General features: G+C 34.7%; 1 protein-coding gene and 1 non-coding gene across 2 annotated transcripts in view; one reads left to right on the forward strand and one right to left on the reverse strand.

The window, feature by feature from the left end:
• Positions 1-7721, forward strand: part of LOC107442117 (alpha-catulin) — a 262498-nt gene that overhangs the window by 146541 nt on the left and 108236 nt on the right. The window lies entirely within an intron of this gene.
• TRNAP-AGG (transfer RNA proline (anticodon AGG)) lies at positions 3964-4035 on the reverse strand. Its single transcript has one exon. It is a non-coding gene; the product is annotated as a tRNA-Pro (tRNA).

Consider the following 7721-nt stretch of genomic DNA (forward strand, 5'->3'; position numbering starts at 1 on the left):
TCATACCCCTAGACCACCGTGCCACGAAATTATTTCTTTCGACTCATTTCGAAATAATATTTTTATTTCCTCTCAGCTTAGAAAGTTTACTTATTGACCAGGTGTCTAAGAACTAAGTGTTAAGAGCATAACTGTAGTTTCACACTTTTTTTGCGACCAATGTTTGGTGCAGAAATAAATGGATGAAGTTTTAAATAAATCGTGCAAATCGTTTATGAATTCTTTTCTCTAAAAAAGAAGTATTGAAATGAAATTAATGAGGCAATTTACATATTTTAATTGTGAAACAGTAATTTAGAAATTGAGTGCGAGAAAATATAAATATCTTCGAAATAGTTTTAGAATCTTCATATTTAATATTGCCAACTCGATATGCTCATCATAATATCAATCATTAGTCACCATTAGAATTAATATAACTGAGCCGGGATAGCCTGGTTGGTTGGACGTTGATTTGTTTTGAGTTCGAATCCCGTTGGCCGAAGACGGGAATAATGCATGTGCACGCTAAATCTCTCAGGGTCACAAAGTCCTCAAAGTTCCCATAACAAATCAATCCCTCGGAGAGTACTGAAATGGAGATAGACCGTTCTCTTATTTAGGACAACAATTGAAATCAGTGGATGAATGAGTGGAGCATAAATGGTTCCTCCCTGTGAAGCAGACTGAGAAGTATATATGGCTAAATTCGCATTCTTGGCCTTCATGGCGCCATTAAAAAAACAAGAAAAACCCCCTCTGCCTTAAAAATGTGCTCGATTTCAAGCAGGCTTGCTGGTATTGGCAAGTGACATAAGTAACAACAGCTACAGAATTCATATCATTTCTAGATAACACCCAAAACGTGTGTAGTACAGTGAATTCGCGATAACTCGAATCTGATAGAACTGGCGAAAAACTTCGACATATCGGAAGTTCGACTTACCGTTAGTTTCGGTTTTGGACTTTCAAAATATTGTCGGATTATTTAATTAATGCTTATTAATTACAAATCTTCTAAATGCTTACAATATTTAAGATACTTTTCCTGACAAGCCATTTACGATAAGATTGTTTGAAGCACTTTATGATACCCTAGTCCATCGGGTGCAACTTTGCTGTTGTGTTTGGCGTTTTCTTTTCTTAGCGAAGAATTTTCAATCCAATTTTCTTACATAGTCTTCAAATAATACTGATGTCACTTTTATTAGACTTGTAATCCAAAGGATACGCTTTTACATTCTTGAAACATCGGGGATTTCGGTATTTTCCGATAGCAAGTAAGGGCAATTTCTCTGTCCCAGACGCATTTCCTCCAACTAGGACAGTCAAACGTTCCTTGCTCATTTTACCCCCTGAGCAGTTTTCATCCTTTAACTTCATAGTCTTATTTAGATGACATTTAAAAAATAAACTAATCTAATCAATATTGAAAACATCATTTTATCTGTATCCTTGAAGTAAATTTGGTAACGTTTCTTTAGCTTCTCCATGAAGAGTGCGAAAGACATTGTGTGTGTGTGCTGCAAAGGAAAGGACAAGATATCAGCTCCTAGGTTTTTTTTCCTGCTTCAAAAGATCAAAAAAAAAAATCGAGTAAAATTCGAGTAATCGAGAATAATTAACATGAAATTGAAGATGAAAGGGTCGGGACCTCATAAAAAAATCGAGTTATAATAATATTCGAGTTATCGTACTTCGAGTTATAGCGAATTGACTGTATATTGTTGGACTAGTTTTATTGATTCTGATAATCATCCTAGAAATATTGTTATGAATGTTGAGCGAATTTTCTTATTTTGTGTTCAAAATTTTTTTTCTAGGAATGTATTTTTTAAGCGATTTTTATAAATCACGGCAAAATCAATACTAAGGAATGATTGAATTATACAACTATTACAAAATTTCTCAAGTTTTAATACAAACAAAAGGCTGATAATAGGTTTCTGATTTTATGTCGCATCGCTTTGATCTCAGAGAATTCGGTTTTGAATCGGCAATCTTCATATTTGGAACTACAGACCAGGGTGGGCCAATGCCCTTTAAAAATATTCCTCTGAGTAACCTATACTTTTTTACCTGAAATTCTTTTTCCATAAAAACTTGGACTGACATTCCTTTATCCCAATCAATTTAATATCTAACATTTGTTGGATTTCTGATTTAGTGTAAAATCGCTTTGATCTCAGAGAATTTGGGTTTTAACCGGGAATCATTTTATGCGGAGCGACAACCCCAGGGACTCCTCAGTGAAAATATTTTTTTCCTTTTTTTTGTTACCAGGACTGCCAGTATTTTGTTTCAATTACTTGAATCCAATCACCAGAATCTTATTTCACAGAAATAAGCCATGGTTGTTCTGCTCTTTTTTTCCGGGAAGATCAAAGCCCTTAATTTTTCCATTGTTCTATTATATTAATTGAACTCAAACTAAATTCTATTTTAAACTCCTGTTTGTGAAAATTGCAACACCATGAAGGAATCGTCATAATTGAATGAAATTTAATACACAGTTGAGTGGTAGTGGTACAAATAAATGATTAAACTTTCAAGGCAAACAAACAATAACAAGAGATCAAAATCAGTATTTTATGTAGCCACCACGCTCCGCCATAAGTGTTACTACACGACGTGGCATGGAGTCAAGCAAACTTTGAATGTCTGTCTGAGGAGGAGAATTCCATACTGTTTGCATGTGTACCCAAAGTTCGTCTGTAGAAGCAACAGAGCGAGGATTACGAGCGAGACGCCGACCAACGAAATCCCACACATGTTTAATCGGTGACATATCCGGGGAATACGCCGGCCAAGGAAGAAGTTGTACCTGTCGCGATGCAAGGAAGGATTGAACAGTCCTAACAATATGAGGGCGGGCATTGTACTGTTGAAATACAGCACCTGGCAAGGCTTGAAGGAAGAGAACAGCTTGGGGCTGTAGAACTTCACTGATGTACCGGTTGCTGTTCAGATTACCCACAATTCGTAGCAATTGAGATCGTCCATGATATGCTATGGCACCCCAGACCATAACTCCGGGTGTTCGTCCACTGTGGCGTTCGATAACGCACTCCGGAAGATGGCGTTCACCGGCATAGCGTCTGACACGAATGCGGCCATCATGGTACCACAAATTGAAGCGAGATTCGTCAGAAAACACGACACGCTGCCAATCAGCACGCCAGTCCCTATGCTGGTTGGCCCATTGCAGCCGCAGGCGGCGAAGGTTTAGCGTGAGGGGGATCCTGTATAAAGGAGTCCTTGCGCGCAGTCCACGCTGCAGCAGACGTCTACGAATTGATAAAGCACACAATGAAACACCTGTAGCTATTGACCACCGTGCTGCCAGTTGTCTAGAGGGAGCCGTACGGTCCGTTAGCGCAACGCCGAACAGGTGTCTATCATCGCGAGCTGACGTGACATTTCGGGGTCCACTCCCGGATTTCCGAGTTGTCCGACACTCGTCCATCCACTGCTTTCAAACACGCATCACTGTGCTGCTGTTACGCTGCACACGAGCGGCTACTGCACGATAAGATAATCCAGCTTCACGAAGGCCGATGATTCTCCCCCGTTTAAACTCCGTAAGTTGTTGAAATCTCGCTCTCTTTCGTCGAATAGGCATAAGTAATGACTAAGCTAACGTTTACCACTAGCAGATAACCACCGATAACCATACTCGCTTGGCTACAGCCGTCTATTTATTCGGATCCATCCGCCGTTCAGAGGGCGCTGCTCAGCATACGCATGCGCTACGGGTCTGAAATTCTAATCATTTGCATATCATGCTCTACTTAAGATTTCCTGAAAATTTCAGCTCACTCGCGTAAGTCCTTCATGGTGTTGCTATTTTCACAAACATGAGTTTATTTTAGTTAACAAACTACTTTTTTAAGTAATGTAGTAAAAAAACTAGAGCAGTCTAGACTAAAAACTAGAGCAACTAGAGCAAAAAATTACGACAATAGTATTAAAAAAGTAACTCACGGGCACGGCCGGGAATTGAACCCGGGACCTCTCGCACCCTAAGCGAGAATCATACCCCTAGACCACCGTGCCACGCTACGGGTTAAAAAAGATTTCTTACTTCAAAATAACTTTTTGTCTCCTATTTATTTAGAAAGTTTATTTACTTATTGACCAGGTGTTCAAGAAATGATCTTCAGATTTAGAGAAAGGAGAAATACTGTTTTGTATCCTATACATTATTGAAATCAAATATTTATTGTGTTGATCAGCTATGATGTACAACATAAAAAAAGATTAATAACAAAATTTAAGGAAATTTAGAATTATTCTAGAACGAATAATTTTGCAGTGTATATGATATACTGTTTGATGAATGATAAAACAAAATGTTTTGGACTAATAATTCTAAAGTCTCAATGATTTAGCAACATTTTGCGTATTGAGAAAAAAGATTGTAAATTAAACTGGAAACTTACAAAAAGAATCTAATCTTAAATCTTTTTGCTTTAATTTAAAAAGTTGAAAAAAATTCGTAAAAGTATGAAGCGTAATTCAAATGGCTAAGAATTATAAAATCTAAAACTATAATTAAAAGAAGTTGTCATTTCTTTTGAGCGTTGCAAAAAATTGTGTCTAATTCGAAAGTAACCTTAAGTACATACGAATGCAAATAATTCGAATGTTGAAGGGCTGTATTTTAGACCAAACACTTTGTATATTCTACCATTAATACAAATTCATAAAAAAAGGAATATTGTGAACAGTCATGTAAAATTTATGCTGAAAAAAATTCTAGAAAATTTATTTATGTATGACGCTTATTCGGACAATCAATTATAAAAAATGTCTGTCAGAGTCATAGAAGGCTTCCGTGTATGAAGATAACTAGTAATGAAATGCTTCTTTCAGTCTTGTTATCTACAGCGAAATACTGGAAGATGGGTAATACCTTGGGGTAGCGGAACTGTGCCCAGTCACAAATTAAGAATAAAACATTATCCATATGGAGAGAGGCAGTTTGCATCAAAGTGGACGCCAAATGGATGCCAAGCTCTCAGCTTGAACTTATACCAATATCGTCAACTCTTGAAACAGAATCGCGCAACCTTCTTTTTGCTTTCTTTCTTAAATCGTTTGAAATGCGAAAAGCAAAACCTAAAGAATAATTAACTAGCAAGTAATAAGAATGAATAAAAATGATAGCTAAAATTCGTAACAATCATATGTCTTTCTGTTTGCATTTAAAGTAACTGAAAAAAGAATTATAAGTATTTGTTTCTGGCAGACGATTTTTTTTAAAGGGAAACAAAAGTAAAAATTCTTTATCTCGCATTTGATTTGTTAAGGGCATGTCAGCATGTGACGCGCCTTCTTTAATGGTCCAATGAAATCCGATGTTCTAGCAATGTCCTATAGTTGTTGCTTTGTCTCCTTATTTATCCTATGATCTCCTTATTTATCGAAATTGGTCACCAAGTCTAGGATTCCAGTTAGACTACGAAACTGTGAACTTTTTTCTTAACAATTCTATGATATATATCGTAAAAGATAGCACAAATTCAATTTCTGCCTGACATGATTAATTTTTGAAAGCTTTAATATTGTTTTGAAAGCAAAATTCTATAATTTGATAACGAAATAAAATGGAGCTATATCCAGTTGTAGATGATTACTTATTCTATATCTCAATAGTCTTACTTGCAAGGAAGAAATGTTAAAATCCTTCAGCGTCAAGTCTGAAATGTATGGAGGGTGATTAATATGTTTCCATACAAAAGATTTGATCTGGTTTAGACTGTGAATAACAAAATGGGTTCTGGCATTGTCATGCAGCAATAAAACTTCATCAGATTATCTATTCATAAATTTCCGTTTGAAACGTGTGTTAGCATCATAAATTAAATCACTGATCATTATCTACAGTCTACGGACCCATCAATACTGTTAAACCTTTAGAGCTCACACTGCAACAATACCATGGCAAATGACGTCGTTAAACGAGCAAGGCATGCTGGCATTTGGTACACAATCTCGTTTTAATGTTCGCCTGACATTTAATTAACAACACTGATTCGGAACTTAGGTTCTGAATGATGCTGTTTCTGAATGTTCGTTTCTTAGCAGCTTTTAAATGATGATAAAATACTTAATGATATTCATGTTGAAATGAGTTATTGGTGTTCATGATATAATGAATTTATAGTGAAGTAAATAAGGATGTTCTTGATGTAATCGATTAACTAAGATTTTGGTGATAAGAATATACGAAATCTGAATTATTCTCGTATTTTTAGAACAGCTTTTAAATGATGATATAATACCTGATGATGCTCACAGTGTAATGAGTTAATGGTGTTCCTGATATAATGAATTTATAAAGAATTAAATAATGAATTAAATAATGATGCTCTTGATGTAGTGGATTAATTAGGATTTTGGTTATGAGAAATTAAGAAATCTGAATTATTCTCATATTTTTGGAATAGCTTCTAAATTATGATATAATACCTGATGATATTCATGGCGTAATGAGTTAATGGTGTTCATGATGTAATGAATTTATAATGAAGTAAATAATGATGTTCTTGATGTAATGGATTAACTAGGATTTACGTTATGAGAATAAAATGAATGCTGTTTAGCATATAATGGTAAACGTAATGCAAGAGATATTTAAAACAATGAATTTTGTTTTTGTTTCTTCAAACCATGTTACTACAGATGCAATCTATATTATTGTTTATGATTTTTTATAAACAGATACGTACTTAATTGTTTAATATGAAACAATAACTTTTTTTCCCACATTAAATTGTAAAAAAATCATATTGGAAGAAAGTTTACCAAAAATAATTCAATGGTCAAACTTAATTTCATCAATAAAATATTTTTCTATTATTTATAGAATAAAAAATTTAAAAATATGTTGCAATTGAAATTAAATAATGTAAACGTAATACTGTTACTAGGCAATACACAAATGCAGGTTTATATACTACTGTAAATGTTTTATCTTTGTGCTGCACTAATTGTGAAATTCTGATTATAAATTTTAATTAAATATGTCATGTCTCTTAAAGGTAGAAATGTTCCGTCAGTTCTAAACTCAATACAGGTTTATCAATATAAAACCAATTGAGAAAAAAAACTAAATATACATAACTATTAAATGAATGATACCTAAAGAAAAGCATTTATACTGCTGTTCGCATAAAAAATTTATATACTTTCAATTTCATAGACCCTAATTAAAGAGAAATCAGAATTATAACTTATAAAGAAATAACTATAGTATATAGAGAAAAATCTCCAAACCCTTACTTTTGTCCAATTTTAAACAACGTTTTTAATCGAACATTAAATTTTTACGTATCGAAAATGAATTTATTATGTGAAAAATAGTATCCGTGAAAAATTGATGGCATTAAATGATACGCAAAATTAGAAAAGAGATGTAGCGTTATCGCTAAGGTTTCATATGGCGGCTTCAACGTAGTTTATGCCTGTGATACGCTAGATTAGAAGCAAAATAACCATAACAGATGCGAATTAGGTGTCCTTTATTAGACGCAGCTTAAGGTCTGGTTTCTTAGGACAAGCGCCTTATCTGGGCGTCAGTGGGACGTCAACGTCCCGCTGACGCCAACAAAATACTGGTTTGTTAGCTCAAGGCCTGGTTTCTTAGAACTAATATTGAGTAATAGCGTCAGCGGAAAGTTGACGTAGAGCTGACGCCAAAAAAATACTTTTTTGTTAGCTCAGCGTGAGCAGTCGGT

This window comes from Parasteatoda tepidariorum, chromosome 5 (assembly GCF_043381705.1).
Source record: "Parasteatoda tepidariorum isolate YZ-2023 chromosome 5, CAS_Ptep_4.0, whole genome shotgun sequence".
In the NCBI taxonomy this organism is placed as follows: Eukaryota; Metazoa; Arthropoda; class Arachnida; order Araneae; family Theridiidae; genus Parasteatoda; species Parasteatoda tepidariorum.